This window comes from Brachyistius frenatus, unplaced genomic scaffold (genome assembly GCF_029030835.1).
Source record: "Brachyistius frenatus isolate BFR_SWC_R1_liver_20210118 unplaced genomic scaffold, ASM2903083v1 Contig_26, whole genome shotgun sequence".
Taxonomy (NCBI): domain Eukaryota; kingdom Metazoa; phylum Chordata; class Actinopteri; family Embiotocidae; genus Brachyistius; species Brachyistius frenatus.
Window position 1 is genome coordinate 4,821,213 of NW_027210625.1, and position 23,495 is coordinate 4,844,707.

Here is a 23,495-nt window from a genome sequence, read left to right on the forward strand (position 1 = left end):
GCACCAGATACATGGATCTCATCAAAAGGTGGAAAACTGGCCCTCTGCCATCACCTAGCTCCTCGCCATGTGACTTCATCCCCAAACGTCTGCTTTCCCGACCATCCCACACATGTGGCTCAAACGTGTACAGACAAAAGCCACCGTACGTATCCTCACATGTATTTCGAAGGCAAACGAGGACGATTGATTAAGAAGACTGCACGGACCGAAGCTTTGCGTTGACCCAAATTTCAATAACACATCTGCTCCTAAATAAACATCACTGCGAGGATGCAAATTACAGCCCTGGCGAGGGTCCGGAGACTAAAAAGCACCGAACCAAAACATCCATCACTTTTTCCATCCTCGTGAAGTTAATTAATTTTTATGAGTGGTTTTGCTGTTTGCTCTCATTTTCTTTTTCAAGGGTATCAGATTGGAATATGCTCCTTTTTTTTTTTTTTTTACCTTTATTTACTCCTGAGGCACATTGGCTGGAAAAGTGTACAAATGCTGGCATGACAGGGAAATATACTTATCCAAAGAGATCACAGGAAGGAGAAATAGAGCAAATCTTTAAGGTAAACAAGGACCTTTTTTTTGTAAGCACCGTTACTACCTGTCAGCCTCGCTGAAAGAAAAATGCCCCTCTTTAAATTTCATCCAACAGTTCTTCGATCATTTTCCACTTCCTCGGGTAACGAGGACCAAGTTAATGAAACAAAGCAAGACTGGAAGGAAAAATGAGGCCGGGAGATAAGTGATTTGCGGCAGAAGCTCCTAAACAGAGGTTTAAGCATCGCGGCCTAGGTGAAGCCGAAGCAAAGCCTCAGTTTGCTGTAGGCCTGGAAGCAACTTCAAAGTGGGAGAAAGTCTTAAAACCTTGAACAGGGAAGAGGAGACTTAATTGAGAGCATATCATTTCCAGATGGCCCACAAAAAAAAAAAATCGGCGAGAGATGATTAAACTGCTAAGAAGCGATGGAAATCCCTGGCAATTAAGCCAGATAGCTGCCATATGCACCAGACTAGGTTAAACTGCTTCAAACTCCCTTCTTTTTCTTTTTTTTTCCCAACTTGAGCTTGTAGATCCAAAATTCATCCTTTTTATCGCCACAAACGGACTCGGAAACGATGGATACCAATTTATGGACGCACATATTGTAGGTGATGTTCATCCATCCAGGCAGGTTGAAAGGAAAAGTCCGTCGGACATCGGCATACGAAGAAAACAATATTTTTCTGTCACCCAGCCACCACTTCACTCTATTTGAATCCGAATGCAGCAAATTCCACCATTCCACCATTCCTGAACTTCGTCCAGCTTAAAACAAAACGCCAAGACTAAAATTATTTGACCCGAGCCGTTTCCAAGGACATATTATGACAGGCAGCCGTGCGCCCGCACCTTTCACGGTTGCAGAGCGCACGAGTTTCAGATATAATTTACATGGATTTTTTTTTTCCCCTTCTTGCTATTGGAAGTGTTCGGGGCACCGTGCAATCCACCTTTTGGAGCAAAAGACACTCAGCAGCAGTCATGGAAAAATATACCTCCCCTCGAAAAATTTCATGCAATCACGGTGGCTTTACTGTGCTTAGTTCATCTAAATAAGAGACGAGGTTATTTGTATTTGTCTAATTTGATTAAGTGGAAAAATTTGGACGATTTTTCCATCCACACGTTTCCATTCCATCTCATGGTAAACAGAGAAACAGTGTTCGAAACCTCTTAACGGTGTCAGAAAAGGTGTCGTTATTTTTATTAAATATATATTGTTTATGTTTTGCCAATATTTCTGCCTTGACTTCCAGCCTCCTTGCAGACAGCAGTGGTGCCACATTCTGTGCCGTCTCTGGGCCCTGCGGTTGCCAGAAAGAGCTCGAACAAGAAACAAATATAACCACGACAGACCACAAAAATGACAAACCGCTTTTTGAAGAGGAGCTTCTCTATGTTCCCCTCCCTTAACCGACAGGATTTTAACGAGGAAAGAAACACCCTCAGACAGTCCGTAATATCATCCATCCGCGGCTCTCGTCGCATTCCTGCAGATACTTTAGGATGAAGTGGTGGAATTGTTTTGGTGAGCCTACTTTGCCTCCTCTCCTTTTACACAGATCTTTGAAATTTCCCCAGAATGACTGACTCTGAGCAGTTAAATGACACGATTAGGATTAGGAGAAGTATCGAAAGTGTCCGAGAGCTTCTCATGAAGCTGTAACAGTTATTGTTCACATAGTTGAACTCCACCAAACCAGCTGAATAAGCTTCTTTTATGAGAACAATAACAAACTGAAACTCAACACACACGTATTTAGCAAGTAGCTCTCTCGTGGTTTATACCAATCCCATCTTTAAGAGTGGAAGGTCAGAATATTTTCATCCTGTTCCTAGGCAAGGCTGTCAGCATTGGATAATTTTACAAATTGCTGGATTCCATTGATTGACGGTGTTTCTTTTGACATCCAGTGCCAACAATTGTTTACATTCTCCCTCTCTGCAATAATAATGTATGGCAACTGTGGTATGGTTAAGTGTAGGAAAGGATCCTTCCACCACTCCGACCTCTACACTCTTAATTTCTGTCTTGCAACATAAAGCAAAGCGCTAAGTAATGACTTGTTTTCTTTGTAAGGGGAAAAAAAATACACCATTATAAGCTAATAAAACTCCTTACGACCCATATTTTGCACGGCAGGTCCGTGGCACATCAGCATGTGTTTTTAGAAAATGCACAGGAAGAATGAGGCCGCCACTCCTCGCCAAGTGGATTTCTGTGCTGCTGCGGTGGTGCACGGCTTTGGAAAAATCCAAAGAGAGCACCGTCACAGCTGGAGGGGAAACTTTGTTGACAAACACAGGGCACGGCGGCGATCCTCATTTCTTCCACCAGCTCCCTTTGTGAATGATCTCCCTGTCTGCTCCGGTCTCCGTTGGTCCGGTCGGATCCCACACAAATAAATCCAGAGCAAACTCTTTGTGTTGGCGCAGCCCTAACTGGGTCACAACTTCTTTTTTTTTTTTCTTCCTGATCTCACCCAGGAAGAGCATCTGCTTCAGCACGTGAAAACTCGGTGTCCACTCAACATGGTTGATGAATGATAACATAACATTTCACAATGCACCAAAGCCAAAACTCTGTCTGCTGATTCCTGCCAGCAGCAACTCTGTTTATTAAAAGGGGTCAGAGGTGGCTGGGATGAAACTCATCATGTACTTATATGAGAAACATGGTCTTCTGTTTCTTTTTCTTCTGCTTGCTGCCACGTTTCTAAATAACCAGGAAAGCACAGTGAGAGGCCCCGGCTGCACAGATATTGTCCGGTAATGTGCTGTGTCTCTGCAAATCATGAGACATATTAAAACAGAATCCTCTCTCCGGGCGTAATAGTTATAATTCAGTCATAAATGTGATTTTAGTCACAATAATCAAGACCAATTCTAGCAATCCCCTCAATATTTGCCAGAGCCTGCCACTTTTCAAAGTTCCTGCAATGTTTCTGCAAAAAAGTTCCTCAATAGAAACTCTGCTGATGGTTTTATGGCACAAAGTAAGCCTTTTACAAACAAAACTTGCTTTGTTAACAAAAATGTATCATCATTTGCAGACACCAAGGCTCTTCAGCCTTTGTAGTCATCATCAAGATAAACTTAATTTTTTTCTGGTTGACTGGACAGCTTGCACTTTTTGATAACTACTGCAATTTTTGAGAAAAGCTACTGAAAATCAAGCATTTCTGATCGCAACAATCACAAAATAATTAAAAAAAAAAAAAAAATCTCCTGTTGGGATTAAACATGGTCAGTGAAATATCACAGCAATGAATATGATGACTTTTGTGATTCATCGAAGGTAAAGCTCTCAGGTTCTCCTTCTATGCGTGACACTCAGTCCAGTTCTTGTGCCTCTTTAAGGGGTTTAGTTCGCCTCATTGTTTGGCAATCCTCGCTGAATGGCACCACAGGGCATGCTGCGTCTCGAGGGGCCTTTGAGGAAACAGGCGAGGAGGAGGACCAGCATGGCACGACAGCCTCCCTGCTTCGCCCTCAGTGTGTGGCTGCAATCCACACGGCAGCACTTCAAAGCACCTACCGTCACGCACACATACATCCGAGTGTGTGTGTGTGTGTGTGCGCGCGCGCACGGACAGACAACAAAACCTGTGATGTGTACAGTGTTTGTGAAGGTGCACCCATGCGCGGCCACCTCTCAGATCTCATCTGTGGACAGTAAGTATCCAACTGAGGACTAATTGGTGCCCTGACAAGGATGTAAGAAAGATGTTTAGAGAAGAAAGAGAAGAGGAAGCTTCTTTTTCTTTAGTATTTTGTGGTTTTATTGGAGAGTTTATTTGACTGTAGGACTGATAGTATGATTGCAAGTCAAAATCAAGCAAAAATCCATCCACAATATCAATCACCAACATCATCTTATTATTTCTAACCTTAAACTAGCATTTTTTTGAATGGGGTTTGGTATCAGTGCTGACATTGTAAAAAGAATGAAACCTAATTCAAGCGTGTTTCAACTCCTTTCTGAGACATATTCAGTCTTGCAAAAGAATTAGAACGTAGCTCAAAGGAAAGAGTTTGACAAATAAAAGTTGAGTAAAGGAGAGGAGAAATGTGGACTGGAGGGATGTTGATGGGAGCCTGGCACTGGTGAGGTGCCGGGGGTCTGCGGGAGCGGCATGTTCACAGAAACTTTCTCTGTGGCTCTTTATCTGTAGGCTGGCAGCACTTCAATGAAGGCCTTATCGCCATAATGGACACGGGGGAGAGGACACGGCGAGAGAACACAGTCGGCACAATGAGCGACTGCGCGCCCACCAGTGTGGAAGGTAAAGCACACACGCACGCTCTCTTTTTCACCTCCATGTTTCTCCTCATCTGCTCCTTGTGTAAGCCAGTGTTTCACTTCCTTTTGATTTCTAGTTGACCTTCCTTAGTGCTTTACAGTTTCACCAACAGCTCCACAGAACTGGAGAGGGTTTTGACCGTAAGATTCCACCCCACTGGACCTTTATTGCGTAACTTCCCTTTATAGGCTTTCCAGCTTTACATCTGACTTTTAAGAGTGTGTGCGTTAGACCTTGATGTTGACGGTAACCCTGCGGGTTAATGGCCCTGGGTGGTCGACAACTTCATTGTCGCAGAAACAGAAATGGTTAAAGATCAAATCTAGAAAAGCACTGCCTAAGAAAGACATGTAAAAACTTCAAATGGGGACAAACTGGGAGGACAAAGGAGATGGATGAGGACGAGAGCTGGCAGATCCAAGAATAATTTGACACGAGGATGAAGTGAGTTGACGAAGACGAGTCCGGCCAACCTAAACTGTTATTAAAACACCCTGTAAGTCCATGTGAAGGCCTGGCAGTGTACACAACGAGTGTACAACAAGTGCAAGCCTTTGTAAACAACTGGAAGACGAGAAGACACATTAAATGGAATTGATGTCTTCAATAGCAGGCTGTTTTATTTTACGGAATAAATCACACAAGGAGAAACGGTCCCCTCGAGGAACAGAGCCAGGCCTCTGACCCCGGAAGGTTTTTGTAAGCTCACACCAGCTGGAAATATCTGAATATGAAACCTATGAAAAATTATTCAGGGTTGTTTTTGGGACAAACAACATGTTGCGGTCAGTTTTGCCTTTGTGGCCAAATGAGTTGTTAACAAGTCTGGCTCCACCAAAGAGACGAGGGGATGTGGAGTGCAGGCGCTGGTTGTTTACCCCCGTGGCAAACAAATCCAGCCAGCTGGAGGTTGGTGGTCAGTGAGGAGGACAAAGAAGACCATCACGTCTGTGTGTTTACAGGCAAAACTGCATTCAAGTACATGTTATAGTAGGAAGGATGTTCCATGACTTTAGTGGGACGTATCCAAGAAAATACAAATTAATACCGTACCAATTTTTTATTTGGCTGCTTGAGGCTGCAGTTGTGTGTACCTTGTTGCATTATACAACTGATAAACTTTTCCATTTTAGGTGACTTAAAAAAAAAAAAAAAAAAAAACAGTTCAAAGAAAACTGACCATCGTAAAGACGAAGATGCAAATACTGGTTCCTTTCCATTGTGGAGACCGAAGTATCGTCCCCGACCCCAACTTGACGTTTTGCTGTAAAATAATGTGTCACTACCCACGTGACACCCTTCTTGCTGAAGTTTTATTTTGAAAGTCTTACTGTCACGAGTGATTAATACACGAAGATTAAATTAAAATTGCCATTGATCCTGAGTCAATTGTCTGACTCAACCATGTGGTTCCTGTAAAATCTTCCCCGCTCTTTTACCCGCTCCCATCTCCCAAGGGACGCGATGAGAAATAATAATAGTCAGCAAACTGCTGGGTTTCAAAGCCTGGGTCGCGTCCAAACTTAAAGGGCAACAAAAAGAGGTCAGGGGCTCCCAGTTCTGCTCCACCTCTTTTCTCGAAACACGTCCGTCCTCATCCTTGTTTATATTAGCTTCAACTTGGCTGCAGCTTCAGCCCTCAAGACACTTGACAGCTCGCGTTTGTTGTGACGTTAGCAAGATGTCGATTTGACGTTGGTTGACGGAGAAAACAAAATCTCCCAAAGTGTGTCCAGAAGTGTTGAGGTCAGTGAATCATTTTCCGATAAGAGGGGGAAGGCCTCTTACGAAGAGGAGTGACGTGGCGTGGAGGTGAAGCTGCGTCGTAACGCTGCTGAACATGAGTCAGCAGCGTGAAAGCAGCTGAACACGAAGTTAAGATTTACATCTAATCCGTCCTGCTTGTTGTTTCACATCTGTAGTGACTCTTCAGTTGTATCTGAGATTACAAAAATAATCACATCCCCAAGCTTTTCCCATTTCGGCCCCGTAATCACAACTCCACTGCAATCAGTTTTTGTTGTCCAAGTTTTCGCCCGAGATTTGAAAATCTTGGCACACGCTTCATATTTCCACTCGTGCGATCTGTTTTCATGAAACCCATGTCTCCCCGAAGGAGCTCGAGCGGTTTTCATTGCCAGAGTACACTAATCTGTGTCAAATATGAAAGAGGACAAAGGCAATAAAGCTGGTGGAGACGAGAAGAGTCGCTGAATGAAGCCGATTTGGTTTGATCCCGCTTACAGTAAAGACAAAAGAGACAAAACACAACAATCGAGCAGTCGGCCAGTAACCACACATAAAGACAGAGAAATATGCAGTAAAGGCCAACAGATGCCTCACTGTAGACACAGATCTGTATTACTTTGTATTACTGCTTACTTTTGCCAACTTTCTATCGGTAATAATAACAAGATAATTTCTGAGAAGTGGGAGCACAACAACGAGTCTGGCTGATCAACAAACAAGAGCCGGAAAACTGATTGAATTGGTTGTGTCATCAGCTGCATAATTATTGTTTTTTTACACGTTATAGACCAACTGTTCTGTATTGTGTGTGTGTGTGTGTGCGCACACGAGTTTTATGGTTTTATTTGCAACATTTCAAGTGTCTAACTTGTAGTTTAACCCTCAAATAATGTGGTTCTTCATGAGAAAAATTTACATTGTGATTTTAAGATTACAAAGGAGGGTTATATTTAGGTACAGTGTTGGTGGGTGGGTGTTAAAGCTGGAAAAGAAGTAAATGACAACAGTATGTACAGAAGGCATCTCCTGTTAAACGGTCTGGAGGAGCTCCATTCAGTCATAAAAGTCAATCAGATGCGTATGATGTACATCCAGTGGAGCAAGTGTAATTCATAGAGAGAGATATGAGGGAATATAGGACATCAGACAGGGCAGGCTTGCAGTTTAAAATCAATACTGAGCACAGGACAGGACTTCAGGGAAGTAAGAAGGGCTTCATGATCTAGGCAGGATTGGAAAATATTTTTGTTTTTCCTCTTCAGTAATCAATCTAATCTCATAAATTCACACATTCCTACACCAGAGGTGGTGGCGTGCACCTTTAAGCGTTCGTGAGCCACCAATAAACTAGGAGAAGAGTTCCGAAAAGCTATTAGACAAAAGTTCAGTGGAGTTTTCTTAAAGGCTCCAAACACAAACTGGCAGGTGAGACGCCTGTGAGTCAACAATCTGTGGCAGCCATCGCTTATGTTTTGCAATTCAAACTGCAGATACCAAGAAGATGATTTGCGGATCTCGTGCTGAGGAGGCCCAACAGCCTGGCGGTGCCAGGACTGGACATGGACTGGGAAACAAGTGCACAGCAGGGGATATGATGAGGAATACTGCTGCAACATGGAGCGGGCGTGGACACTTGTATGAGTAAGTCTGTGTTTAATTTGCGTGCTTCTTATCGTGGCAATAATAGGACTGTTCATGCAGTTTGCGTCAGTGTTTCCAGTGGGGGCAGAAATGTATTGCTGGTAATGTTGGCTGAAACTTCGGCAGTGTCACGTCATGCATGATGTTGTGTTGTTGCAAAGACGTAACGGAGTGTGAAGGAAGTGAATGCACGTGTGTTTTGTTGTGCTGAGGTTTGGCTTTGCAGTTGCATTGAATGCCGAGGTGGCTGTATGGTTATTGGCCCCCCTGTGTGTGTGTGTGTGTGTGTGTGTGTGTCATCTTACAGCACGTGTAGCCCTCAGGTAGTCATTTTTAGATTTCTTGTTTTATAGCTGTGTATTTATTTTATAGTGTGCGTGTCCAAATGCCTTGACACAGGATTATGTGATGTGCGTGTGTGCGCTCCACACTCCCCTGCAGGTCCTCTCTCCTGTCAAAGCGCCGGTCCTGCGGTGTGTCTCGCTGATCCTCTTATCTCGCGTCTCGCTCGTCTGGCTATTGTGTGCTCAATCTTCTCTACTTTATCAAATCCGCTCTCTCCGTCTCTCACCCACGGACCCCTCAGGTTATTAGCCTGATGCGCTTGATCTCGAAGGTCTTTCATCCCCATGCGTAGATAGATAGGCACAATGAAGCTGGAAAAACAAGCCTGGGGCCCGTGTGTATTCCCCTGAGAGTAGTTTTGGATTGCTTGGATTTGCAGTGCTATAGATGCATTTTTTTGTTTCTGTTCATGTCACGGCGCTGTGTCAGCGTTGCCATATGTGGTAAAGAGGCTCATTCGTAGCTCTTGCTCTGTGCAGTTTCCTCTTTAACTCGATTAATGACTGAATTTATTCCTGAACTTGAACCTTTCCTGCTTCAGACACCCAACAGCGTGTATGCTGGCTGATCAACGAACAACTGACCCCCTTCACCCTGTGGGGTTGTGTGTGTGTGTGTGTGTGTGTGTGTGTGTGTGTGTGTGTGTGTGTGATGCTGTTGTTGTTCTGTGTGCCCGATACACACGTTTTAATTGTTATGCTTGGCTGACAGCATCATTCACGTTTGGTTTGGCTCCTGACCACCTCTGAAGATGTTTTCCCTTTTATGTTAAAATATTGAACAGCACCTTAACTTTTTCTATTAGAGCACCATAAAAACTCAGACTAATTTAATCTAATCAAATCAAATCAAATTTATTGATTTTAATGTTGAGCCAGTTGCCACCTGAGCACCAACCAGCTTTCAGCCTGTTGAAACTTTAGTTCAAAATCAATGCTGGTCCACCTTAAGAGAGTTCTGCCTGCAGTTCTTCATTTCTGCCTGTTGGTGTCAGTGTTGCACTTCGGGAAAGTCCTCTCCAGACAGCTTCTGGAGCCAAGAGGAGGGTCTTGTTTTTAAGGTGGTGCATGAGGGTTGAGAAACTATTCCTGAGGGATAAACTCAACGGTGTTGAGTAGGTAACACTGTGGATGGATCATACAGACTGTTTTATTATATAGTTTTGAGGAAGTGCTATTTGTATGCTGCAGTTGTGTCCCCTGCTCATATCCCTGCGTCACTTCCCTGTATGTTTACACCTCTGTCTGTGCGTACATGCCCTCTGCCGCCTGCGCTGGCTGTGTCTTGGTGCGGCATGTGGTGGCTGACACAGAGAAAGCAGCTTACGGCTCCTGGTTCCTGCTCGGTCCTGGCTGGGCCGGGCGGCGAGTGCTTGGGGGCCTCCCGGATTGCCACCAACAGGGCTTTATCGGCCCTCGAGGATTACTGCGATTTCATCAGGGTGCGGGCCTGCCTGCACACACACACACACACACACACACACACACACACACACACACACACACACACACACACACACACACACACACACACACACACACACACACAAACACACGCATACATGGTATGCACACATTCTCAGAAAAGAGTGCAGGTAGAGGAGCGCTTGTCAGGTATCACTGTAGGAATGAGAAAAAAAAAAGTGAGTCTGCTTACAACCATTGTAGCTCCAGGTATGTTTATGTGTGAGTGTGGGTCGCTGGAGCAAAGGTAAGCTGGAGGTGGTGGTGGGCTCATTGTGGACAAAGAGAAGCCAAACAGCAACAGTTGCCATGGTCCTCTGTGTTTGTTTGTTGTGTGTGTGTGTGTGTGTGTGTGTGTGTGTGTGTGTGTGTAGATACATATGCGTGTGTGATGGCGAGCATGGCAGAGAAGGTCGCTGTAGAGGTCGAGGCTTCGCTGCGTTTGTAACTTTAAGTCGGCACGAGGCGATCCTGACTTCTTCTTCTGTGTACGCTGCTGTTCATCCTTTTCTGACGGTCAGACACAGATATACATATTCGGTCATGCGTTTTTTTTTTTTTCTGTCTCTCACATCGAATCAGTCTAACTTGTCAGGCAGCCGGCCCGGTGGTTGCTTCCTTCCAAGTGAACTCTGGCGTGCTTCACATGCGGTGTGAATGCAGTCAGGCCTAAAACGGGGGAAAGAGCCAGGAAAGTTTGCATTGAATCAAAGTGTGTTGACTGTGTTCCCCTGTATCTCCCAGAGTGTTTTATATTACATGCATCAGGTCCGTAACATTTTGCTTTAAGTTGTACCAAACGGCTAAATAACTTGACAGAAAGCATCACAAATCAGCAGCTGGATAAACTAAGTAGCAGCAGAAAGTCAGTATTGATTCAAGTCAAGTCTAAATAGAAAACCTGATGAAATAGGTCAAGTTTGTCATGCAGCCTCTTTCACTGAAAATCTTTAACTCATTCTCTTCTTGACTTGAAGTTTACTTAAGCTTGATGTATGCCCGTGAGCGCTGCGTGTTGAAACTGGCCTGTCTGGCAGCTACGCAGGCTTCTCCTGCAGCGCCGAATGTTTTCAGGCCGGCCTCGCAGCGCGCCACACGGCCTGTGCTCGTTGCCCACCGCCGACTGGACGGCCGAATCAGCTCTCGGCGGCGTGATGCTCTGCCTTTATTTCTCTGAAGCAGCCATGCGGCAGAAAAAAAATAACAGCGAACGCCCCGCGGGCTCAGTGTGTCTGTGTCTGTATCTACCGTCGTCTCGGAGTGCGAGTATCTGTCTACGTTTACGGATGAGTGTGTTCACGTGTCCGTGTGTTTCGGTCTGTCTGTTTTCACGGCCCTTTGTGCCGACCCGCGCTGGTGTGCGAGACCGCGCGTGTGCGTCTGTGTATTTATGTCTACGTCTGTGTTTGTGTCTGAGTCTGTTTGCGTGCTCGTGTGCATGTGTGGGGGCGGCCTTCTCTCTCAGGTGTGACCACACTGCTCAGCATCGTGTAGCCCTCGACGTGTCTGGCCTCTAGATTCCGAGTTCGACCCCGAGTTCGACCCGGTGCTACGAGAGTCATCCGTCCTCGCAGTTGATATCTTAATTAAACCTGGATGAAAAAAAAAACAACTGCCTGATATGATTTGAGGTAAATCAGAAAGAAAAAGAAAAGTATTTGTAACCTGTCACAGCCGGCAGCAAAATATGCCCTTGCATACCAGACACACGTCCATGAGATATTTGCATGCGACAGTGTTTCAGAAGCCTTCAAGCTCTGAAAATGCTCATGAAATCAAAGATATGCAATGAAGTCAAACTGAAGTCAATGTGGAGTTTCTGGTTTCTGGTAGCACTTCATGTGATATTTGTGAGAATGCACCCATAGAAACCTGAGTTTTTCCCATTTACTCTTACTGAAAGATGAACTTTGCTTTGTAAAGATGGTTTGCGGGGATTTCCTGCCGTCATCCATTGTAATCAAATCGGCTAATGAAAACATTATCTACCTCCTATTTAATAGCCAATTGCTTTGTTTGTGTTGTTTTGGCTTTGAGAGCCTTGAGCGGTGAAACGCGGTCATTAAAAAGTATTACTTCCTTTCTGAATGATATATAGAAAGTATCCTAATTACAGGCCGCTCCCATTACTTCATGGCATTCACGGTGAGCTTTGAGTGCGTAAGCTTTTCTGTTTAACTCTGCGCTATTGACGTTCTGCGCTGACGCCAACTGAAATAGTTTTTCCAAAGCTTATTGTGCAGGCGAGTTTGTATTAAAAAGGAGGAAAGTGTGCACTCTTTGATGAGACTGTGGGTGCAGCGGTGATGCAGCGAAGAGGTAACCTTTGGTCTTTGTCGAGGAACGTCTTCTCAAATAGTTTGGCTTTTATCGTCATGGTTACCGCTGGATGTTTGAACATACATTGGAATAAAAGCGCACAGAAAGTAAAGAAAACCATAAGCTCTTCTCTGTCAACAGCAAAAAGCATTGATTTCCATTTTGTTCAGCAGCAGTTGGAACACGTCTACTAACCAAACACTGTGCGGTTCAAACATCTCCGTCCTTACAGAAGCTCATTATCAATTAGCTCTGACTCCAAGACAAATGTGCACTCGTGGTGCGTTCATGAGCAACTGGAAAGCGGGAAAGTTCCGACCTCCGAGTGGAAGAAGTAGGAATATCCCACCAGGAAGGCGGGAGGTGCGGACAGCTTTGAGAAGTAGGTTTGATGCCACTTGACACGGCAGCTGGATGAAAGGAAGAAATGTGCTTGCTTCGAAATGAAGTGAACTAGCCATAATTGGTGAGGCATCTGTGTTAAACAGCGTTGCATCAAAATGTGTAAAAACGTAGTGTAGAAATCATACTGACCTCCGGCCCTCCATTTTGTCCCTCTGTTGGTTTATATAGAGGATGAGGAGCGTGTTTGTCGATTTCTCTTGGTGTTGCCAAATGGGAAATTTTCCAATTCCCAGCCGCCTGAGCGGCGGTAAATAAACTCTCCTCTCTTTTTATAATCCCGCTCCAACCCTCCCTCTTTATATTTCACTGTTTGTCTTCCCTTCATGCATCATTTTCTTTACTTCATGTCAACTTTCTTTCTCTCTATTCACTCATTTCCCACCTTCACTTCACGCTGTTTCCCACTCCTCTCCTGTATTCAGTCCTAACGTCTCCTCCGTGACAGACAATAGCTTCATTGTGATTCGCGTGTGTGTGTGTGTGTGTGTGTGTGTGTGTGTGTGTGTGTGTGTGTGTGTGTGTGTGTGTCGGACCACACAAGACTGCAGAGCAGCAGGGAAAAAAAGTGTAATGCTCCTTTTTCGCTCCTACCTGCCTCTCTAATCACAGCTCAAATCATCGGGGGTCTGACAGCTTGTCACCTCACAGCTTAGACAGAGGAAATACCTCAGGGACTTGCATATCCTTTAAGGTACATATGCGTCTATATGCGTGTGCCTGAGGGAGAAAACAATAGGGGCATTAGGTACCTGTCTCATCACGGCACTTGAGGGGAGAGTGGGCGTGGCGTGACACATGCACACAGGCTTCTTTGTGCATTGTTTTCACATGCTCGGATGGACGGGCACACCGGTGATGGATGGAGCACTTCTGGCAGCGAACGTAGCGGCACATGTGGCGGCTCATTTCACACAGAACTTGTGAAGCGAGCGTGAAATCCAAAACTAACAAGTAATGAGCGGCGGCGTGAATCGTTGACGGCGCTCGTCACCGTTTTCATACACGAAGCGGTTCGCTGAGGGATGATTCATGTGAAAACAGTGATCGTCACGGTTGGCGCAACAAATACGCGGTTACAGGCCTCTGCACCTGATCAGCAGTTTTAGCTGTGATTACTGGAAGTTTCAGATGTGACACGCAGCTTTCATCAGTGAACAGTAGTAGTTTAAGTAGGCAATGAAAGGTTGAATGTGTATTCTTAGTGTGTGCGTGTGCGTGCGCGCGTTGTCTCTGGAGGCTGAGTGGCCGTAAATCATACGATGCGCCGCGATGTGTTGAAGCTGAAAAAACAACGGTTCATCGTGTACCTATACTCAGGCATGACTATAAAAAAGAAAATTAAATAATGTGTCTTCCTGAGTCCGGATTTGACTTAATTAGAAGCGCTTCAGTATTCTAAAGCTCAAAACCAGTATTATTGTTTGAACTTGTAAAAATATCTTAAAGGACTGGCTGTATTCAGTTTCTGAGAAAGCAGCCACAAAAGAAGCACTCTAAACTTCAACATAACATGCAATTAACCTGCCAGCACGGCAGCGGCTCTTACGGGAGCACACCGTCTCCTTGTATGGGCACGGCAGCAACCCACAACTGTTACCCCAACCTTAGGACGACTTTGCTGCAACATCAGGACGAGTGCAGCGTATAAATCAGTGTGCGTGTTGTAAATGTTGCGCTCCATCGAGCCGAAGATCTAACTTGAGTAAAAAAAAAAAGTTGCAATCTTTCCCTACATTTGAGTGGTCATAAGAGGGTTTTATTTATGTTACGCGTGCGGTGATGTGACGGGGAGGAAAATGTTTTAGTAGCAGCAGCATGAAGAGGTTACTTAACTGATGTGTTATTAATTTATTAGCTAGGCGTTGTTGTATTGAGAGAAACAGGAAGTAAACGCTTCTACTTTTGAGTTGCTGAATGAGGCGTCTGTGCCTTTAATTTTTAATCTCAACAGTTATAGGTGCTTGAAGGCAGCTTTATTTCTGTATGTTCTACTGTGCTTTCTACAAACTTTGCTTTCTATTCCCATATCTAACCCTGAAAGTGAAAATGTATTAATTCATTCATTGCTAAACAGAATTTCCAAATTCTCTTTACACGCTTTTATTATTATCTGCCTCCAAATTTCCCTGAAATGTAGCTCCTTCTCATTTTTGCAACTTTGAGATTGTACTTTTGTTGTTGTAAAGTTACAGAAGCTGGTGGAACAGACAGTGAAGGTGAAGCAACCAACTGAATTTTCTGACCTCTGACTTGAGGACAAGAAAGCAGCCCTGAGGAGACGGGGTTTTGTAAGAGGAGCCCACGTACAGAGACTGTACAGGCATGACCTGAGTCCTCTATTACATAACCTCCTACTTTTATTTATTTTTTGTGTGTGTGTGGGTGTCTGCTCCGCATGAGTCTACACATTTTATGCATATCCATATCTTTACCCCCATCAGGAAACATATGAGCCCATCCATCAGCTATCGGTCTGGTGCTCACTCAACTCACTCAGCACCGATGCCCTGATAGATGCGCCGCCCCCTTTCTTTTTGTCCCAGCTTCACCTCTTCACCCTCTACTTCTCCTTAAGCCGATCATCTTCCTTCCTTTTGTTCGACCTTAAGTGAAAGCTGCATGCGCTTTCATGGACGAACAAGAACCAATGGATGTGTGCAAGCAGGTTCTGGTACAGATAAGTGATCTTAAACTAGCAGAAGAGCCTCAGAGCCGGTGAACCTCGCAGCCAAAATCAGCCGCGCGAGAGGTGAACAGGTCGCACGCGTTTACATACATGTGCGTGCATGCACGCATGGATGCACACAAGCACAGAGCAGGTATCATGAGTCGGACTTGTAAACATGTTTCCGATTTCCCATACAGAGAAATTCTCTTTATTATTGCTGCCATACTGAGAAAGAAAAATTATGCTGGCAACAACTTTGGCAACGAAGAAGAATACAAAAAAAAAGAAAAAGAGCTGGAGCACCCATAATGCATTTCACAATAACAATATCATACTTGCGGCATGATATTTTGTGCCACTTTAGTGCCGCTACAGGAAACGAAGCATCTACTTACTGAAAGCTTACGTTGGAAAGAATAGTGGAAGCTGCTGTTTCGTGTCATCCGTCACGTCATGTGAACGGACTGCAGGTACTTTCTTGTCAGTGTGCGCTCCTTCTGGACTGGCGAAGAGGCCGTCAGGCAGTGTTACAGTTTCACACGTGTCTCGACTGGAGGCTCGGGTACAGAAGGCCTGGAGCCATGCTGAGCAAGGCAAAAATAAAAGAACACACGCGGTACAGCTGTTCTGCTGACTACATCGCCGCGAGGACGTGCTTTAAGCATGTGGTGAAAGCTCACGTTTTCGGCATGTGAATGCAGATTTGTGTTCGCTTTGAGCGCTGATGTATCGGCCCGCGGTGTGTGCCAACACGCACGTTCGATTTCTCCGCTTGGCTCACTGACACTCGGGGAAATCTTCACTCAGCGGCCCGAGGCAAGTAAACACCCCGCTCAGCTGTAATGACTACTGTCTTGTTTCCCTACCAACCTGAACTGTTTTGGTCGCCGGCGGAGATGGCAGAAACCTGTTCATTAAGCGTCTTTCCCCCGGGGCAGAAGGGCTGACAACAACATCCCATTGTCCGGTCGACGTGCGAGGAGAACAAGCAAAAAGGCACCATGAGCTTGGGGTGTTAATAACACACTCGGAGCACAATGGCGGTATTATCACTTCAGGAATGTATTATTTTTCTGGGGATTCTTTGTTACCTCGAGGAAGGGAAAACGCCGCCGCAACCTTATATCGCATTGTTTTTCTCGTTTTTTTTGCGTTGCCTTCCAGGTCAAATTGTCAAACAACGTCAGACGTTCACTGTTTCTGGCAGGCCTCGGTGTATCCAGGCGAGAGGCATCAGCAGCTGTTATATATCGGAGAGAAAAGTTTACATTTTCAGGTCGCATATTGGATGTCTTGGGGACTTGCAAGAACACGCATCGACGCCAGTTTTGTAGCGTTGTTATGGCATAAAAACCAGAGCATTTCTGAGGTCATACAGCTCCCTTATGTCAGCATGCAGATTCATGTCGAGGTCAATACTGCATGTCCTGTGTGTTTTTAAGGCGTACGACTTGTCAGGGCAGACTTCAAAAGAAAGGCTTTGAAGTCGTCCGCTACACGAGGACTCTGTAATGAATTTCAGAACACCAGCTGTCAGATTAGCTTCATTTTGATGATCTCTTTGGCTGTTGAATATATGCGTCACAAAGGGCCAAGGGGCGAGGCACCACAGCGTCACTGCTACGCAAATGCTGAGACTGTCTTTTAGCTGTCAGCGCTGGTTGACTTTTATGCGGTTGTCTCTTTCAATGGAAACAGAAGAAAAAACAGTCTTCAGGCGCTCTTAGGCAGAACAAGAGGAGATTTATTTAATGCTAGTTAAATGGACTGTTTTAAAACAGCAGCTGGTTTTGTTCTCACAAGGTTTGTATCTGGGCAGAAATGATCAAAACAAACAATCGCATGTCAAAATGAATATATCTCACGATGAGACGATGACTGTAGTGTTACATAACTGTGACGGGTCTCGGTGCAAGTGTGTTTCTTGGGCCCCATCTCCACCCCAACCACACACGAGGGAGCGGATCCAAAGGTTCCTTCGGAAATATTCGAAGCCGCATCATATTTTGATGATTTGTGATGGAGTTGAGCGAAGAGCGCGCGACACATTTTGCGTCAAACTTGCAATGAAGCAGTGAGCCGGATTAGACGTTTTGAAATCGCAAGTGCACACGTACCGGTGGTCATAAAAATACTTGTTGCAATATTTCTCTGATCACTTAATAACTCATAATTTCTACTTGTTAGGCTATTTCCTAAAGACAAGACTGCTATATCCAAATCTTGTTCTCATAATAATTGTAACAGGTTTTGTGGTATTTAGTACCTTTAAACTGGGAAATGTGATGAAGTTATATCTTAAGTTTCCAAATGTGAAATTGGCAGTTGAATTCTGAAGTCCCAATGTGACCGACATCCACTAGAGCACATTTGACATCCCTTTTATAACCTTTTCTGGCCATACACGTGGAAACATAACTAACCTGGCTAGCTTGGTAGACTGACTTACTAAAATATTACGAAGCTGTTTCTAGTCAAAGCCAGACTCGTATGCTTATTCTGACACTCACAGCGTAATTTACAGGACTACAACAATATGGCGGCAGTCTTTTACTTATATTTTATTCGACACATTGTACGTGCCAATATCAATCCCCCCCCCCCCCCCCCCCCCCCCCCCGTCAATCAGCACAATTCCCGATAATCAAAGCTCCAGGTAACGGCTTCAAATCTCTAATAATTGTCACGTGAGCCAGCGACACTCCATTAAAAACAAGCTGAGGAGTCGATTCAGCTGCGTCTCCCTCCCCACAAACCCACAAAATATGAAACAAGGCTCTAATAAGAAGCACATGGAGGAGTGACATAAAGCTTTAACTGGCTGTGACACAGTTTCTCTCCTCATTCGTATGTTCACCACATCATAATCAAATCCCTGCTGAAAGTAACAATGCCCGTTTCCAAATTCAACACTTGCTTACAAAGCACATGTTGACGCTGGCGCCAGGACACTGTGGGGCCCGCAGGCATCACCAGCTCCAGTGTCACACACACACACACACACACACACACACACACACACACACACACACACACACACACACACACACACACACACACACACACACACACACACACACACACACACACACACACACACACACGTATATATAGACACACACTAGTCTTCACACCAATAAAATGATATTCATTAGTAGAAATGGTTGTGTTTTTGCAAATTATGAGCTGTTATGTAAAACCTCTTTGCCTCCTGTGGAGCGCAACCATGAAATATACAACACATATTATACACATATCTGCTGACATACGCAGGCACATACACACAAAATCTCCCCATTTCATCTGCACGTATTCACTAACCCACATTCCTCATCCCTCCTGTACTTTATTGTATTTTCATTGCGAGCTTAAGGGGCTTATATATATATATATAAATTTCATATATATATATCAATATATATATATATGAAATGAAATGAAATGCCTGCAGTTAATCTATGCAGCAGCAGCCACCTTCATGTGAAACTGCAGCCAAGGCAAAACTTCTCTGGGTGCCACGGTTTTGTGTGGTCATTCTATGTCTCTCTCTCTCTCTCTCTCTCTCTCTCTCTCTCTCTCTCTCTCTCTCTCTCTCTCTCTCTCTCTCTCTCTCTCTCACACACACACACACACACACACACCTGGGTCTGCAGGTGCAGCTGATCCCGGGCCGACACCGAGGAGTGGTCATTAGAGCCGGGGATTGATTTAAAGCCATGAAAATCGGCCGCGGTGGAGGGAGCGATGGGACTGATATCTCACTCGACGTCCGACCGGGAACATTCAGGAGCGTTTGATATTACAGGTGGACTGGGACACCCAGTGGAGTCGTATGTCCACCGCTGACCCTGCAGCTCTGCCAGAGAGGGTGATGGTGAAATGTGTGTGTGCGTGTGCGTGTGCGTGCGTACTTGTGGTTCAGGGTCAAGAGTGACATTTGCAGAGGAAAACGTAACACAGATTTTGGAAATACTTATCCAGGTGTGTGAAAATATGCTTTGAACTCCATTATTTCTGTGCGTGCGTGCATTTGCATTCGTAGTTTAATATCTGCTGTACAGACATTAGGGTTGAGATTCCGGTATTTCCCAAGAAGTATCGTGAATTTTGCTTCGTATCCTACCGAAGTACGAGGTGCAATCGAAAACGCCAGATTGTTCCTGTTGAGCATCGCATTTGGCTCCCTGCAACTTCACTCCGTTCCCCTAAAATTTGACACAAAATTTGATGCGCCTTTTCTGCTTCCGAGTGCGTTAAGAAATTGCAGACGCGCCAGACCAGTGGTCACAAAAACACGTGTTACTCAGATGCTAATGTTGATACTTACTCTCTGCAGTTATTCCTTCCTCCCGCTCCATGCAGATCACCGTGCTCCGCTCCGTTCATGCACAGCAGAGACAGTCTCTGAACTCTTTGATCGCACCTCAGATACCCTCTCTAGTGTCTGTGCGCGCCTGTTTGCTTGCATGGAGAGATGAGAGGGGTCAATGAAGATGAAACCAGTGGGGTTTGATGATGTCTGCCGCTATGGTTCCTTTAATGAGTCAGAAGGGAGACAGGACAGGGAGTGAGGTGAGGAATGTGAGAACTGAGATGAACTGGAGAGGGAGGTGAGAACAGTTTTGCCAGATGGGACTGGTTTCAGCCCAGTTGGGCTATGGATGGAATTTGGGCCACTTTTTATGCCATTTGGGCTGTTTTCCCTCAACTAAAGTTATTGATATGGTCCAGTACAGCTACAAACAATAATGAAAAATAAAATAATGTGCTAATTTTATGATTTTTGGAAGATTTGTGGCTCTGATTGGGCTATTTGGCCTCAGTCAAAACTATGTAAGTAGGTACAGGAAATTGAGAATGAGGCACACTCGCTAAAATATTTTTGGCAAAAAAAGGCAGCTTGGAGTGCAGTTGCGTTTATTGTACTGTAGCCCCATTAGCTTCTGTGGCTAATCTTCCCTGGGATCCACACATTAGAAACAGTCCAAAGAAAATGCCCGTACAGTGTCGCATTTTTATGATTGAAAGATGATTGCCCTATCTTTAAAACTAAAGAGAGAACGACACTCTGGTGCCTAAAACCACCAAAAATATCACTGAAATACTGCATGCAAGTAGAGGTGTAGTTGTAGCCTCAAGGGAATCCCATAATACCACCCTACAAGGATGTGTTTAAACTATTCAAAACACATCAAAGACATTGAAAATCGAGAGGAATTGCTGGTCTTCTAAAAACACCTATAATGTAATAAATATGATTGATTAACACAGAGAAATGAGCAAAAACATGATTTATTCAGAATATGAAGTTGTGTTTAACATAAAACTAATACTTCCAACACTATATTCTTCCGTCTGTGTGTGTTTGCAGTTCGGTGAGACTTCAAAGTGAGGAATACGAGGTGTTAGAGACACTCTTCAGAAGTGGTCCTTCTCTGTACTTACGCGTTACGTAAGGCTAGAACTACCGAAGCCCTTCTCCAACTATTAATGACCAAGTGAGTTACATAACAGCAGTGTGTGAGGACGTGTGTGTGTGTGTGTGTGTGTGTGTGTGTGTGTGTGTGTGTGTGTGTGTGTGTGTGTGTGTGTGTGTGTGTGTGTGTGTGTGTGTGTGTGTGTGTGTGTGAGAGAAACAGAAGAGAGAGAGAGGGAGGAGAGAAAAGAGAGCGATGACATGAAGCGGTTATTTACCTCCAGCGGCAGAAGCACACAATGTTCAGTATTGACCCGCTTGTGTGCTTCAATGATTTCAGCAGCTTGATGTTTGTATGTCTTGGCCGCGGTATCTTCGTCTGAACTCTGCGGCACACTGGCCTGGCTCTGCTTCCTGTTTCTGGCATTGAAACAAAGAGAGATCTAATAGCATCTGCAAGTGGCGAGAGTAATCATGTGCAGCATTTTGTGTAGATTGTTTAGATATGCGGTTCAACCAAACACCTGCCGAGGGTGCAAAAATCACCAAGTGACTGTCGACACCGGAATCATCCTTTTAGTTGTGGACTTAGACTGTATATAAAAATGGACGTAGTCTCCAGGTCTGAAGTGCAATACCACTGAGGGCTGGCTCCATCCAATTAGGCCTCAAAGAGAGCTATGAATGGGGGGCCTTTCTTGTTTGATTTTGATAGTATATGTGGGCGGGGCATAGTGTCCTCAGGCTCAGTCAGCTCCACCCCTTGCTCCTCCCCAGCTCGTCCAAATACGGTCCCTTCAGGCTCCAAACAAAACCAGACTACAGGCTTCAAAATGGCTTGCAAATACGTTCACTAAAAGCATTGCCTCACGGTGTTGATAAAGCAAGTCATTCGAACAGCATTTGATTCGCCTTAAACTTTATTTTCTGTTCTAAATTAGCAGTACAGTGTGTACAAAAGTCTAGAAAACCCAATCCCCTTTGAGCTACAGATAAACTTCTGCTGTGCAGTTTAAGGTCTGGAAGACTGAAACACCTTAATTTTATTCCAATCCAAACACTGCAGGTAAACAGTGAACACCACCAGACAAGAATCGCTCACTATATTCTGCACACTTTCCTGCAGCACCAAATACAGCTTTGAGTTAATTTATGAAGGGAGTCTCCTCAGAAAAGGTACTAAATTCTAAACTTGACTCTGGCACTTATTGGACTGCAAATCCCACTGACCTGTCTGGCACCACGACAGATACCAAGGAAAGTTTTGGACAAAGGCAGATGGAGGAAGCAAGACAGACAGGAAGATGGAGGAAACAGCTTGAAAGCCTTGCTGCATCTGGTCGAATATTTCAGAGAGTTCTTGTCTGCATAATATTTTGGTATTATGACTTTTTTTTTTTTGTTACTATTTGCTGCTACATAGCTGGAAAATGTCTCTTATTGGGTTTTTGGAAAGGCGTTAATGCGAATTAATATCTCTCATCCTTGCTGTTGCTTTTACCTATTTAAAATACGATAAACTGACTTTCAAGGGGTTTAGCCTACTGCCCTGCTTTCACGGTAATTGCCAATTTCGCAAAAGATGTATGTGAATAATTTCTGGAAAGACCCTTAGTTCCATTGAAACACACACAGTTTGTCAGCCTTCTTTCTTTTTGTTTTGCTTCACTTACTTGACTAAATGCAAAATGCTCGCTGCTGTGGATGAGCGGGCGAAGGGACAACTTGTGAGTCATCAGTGGAAACGGTCTCACCGGTACTGTAAAGGAGATCCATCAATCAGAGGATTGTATGTCAAAATCGTGACGTTTGCGTTCACTCCTCCTAGATAAAATCTGAGGGGACGGATTGGACAGTTCGTGGAGCATTCCCTGACTCACTCGCTGCCACTTTGGCCTTTCTGATTTGACCTACATTTCATGTCGCCCCCGTATGCATGTAAACACAGCTCGGAGAACAAATTAGCTTTTGGGTTTGGTGAGACAGTGGAAAGGTTTTTCAGTTTGTGTCTGAATGTTTGTGTTTGTGTGTTGAAACCCAAATGATGTGAAGTGATTTGTACACGCCGGTGTTTGTGGGTTCAAGCAACTGTGGTCAGACATAGTTTTGATTGTGTGTTTGTGTGGCCCGTGTACTGCAAACTGTATTCTGGAGTCTCTTTCACAAACAGAAATGATCTTGCGGGGCAAATTAATTCTGGCAAGTCTCCGAGATGATAAATGACAGGTGGACCTGCGACCGGGGCGAGTCTTTCGAGTGCATTGTGGGTGAGAAAAATGCATATTTTTTTTTTGCGGGTCTACATCCAAGGTGGTGGCTAGCTGAGTTAAGCCACACTGACAGATGCCACAAACAACAAAAATCAAAGAAAAAACCTCAACAAATGATTGGTCGAAGATGGAACTTCTTTACATTTTATACAGTATTAAAATCAGAATTGCCTTCGTACAGACTGATGTATTGTTATCTGACTTTTAACACTCGCGTATGATCAATGACATGAAGCTAGTATTGGTGTTAACTTGTTAGTTTGGTGTACTGCACTGTGCTGAGTATGAAGCTGTTTGAGCTTAAGTTGCAGTCTAAAAACAGTGAATTAAATTGACTCTCCTTTTATTTCTCTGCAAGTCCAGCACACCATCAA

General features: G+C 44.5%; 1 protein-coding gene across 3 annotated transcripts in view; it reads left to right on the top strand.

Moving 5' to 3' along the window:
• Nucleotides 1–23,495, top strand: part of LOC138620835 (sodium- and chloride-dependent GABA transporter 2-like) — a 162,257-nt gene that overhangs the window by 41,697 nt on the left and 97,065 nt on the right. For all 3 annotated transcript variants that reach the window (XM_069698416.1, XM_069698417.1, XM_069698418.1), the window contains 2 exons: nucleotides 4,717–4,827; nucleotides 8,085–8,235. The gene's annotated coding sequence lies outside the window, so the exon portion shown is untranslated. The remainder of the gene's footprint in view (nucleotides 1–4,716; nucleotides 4,828–8,084; nucleotides 8,236–23,495) is intronic.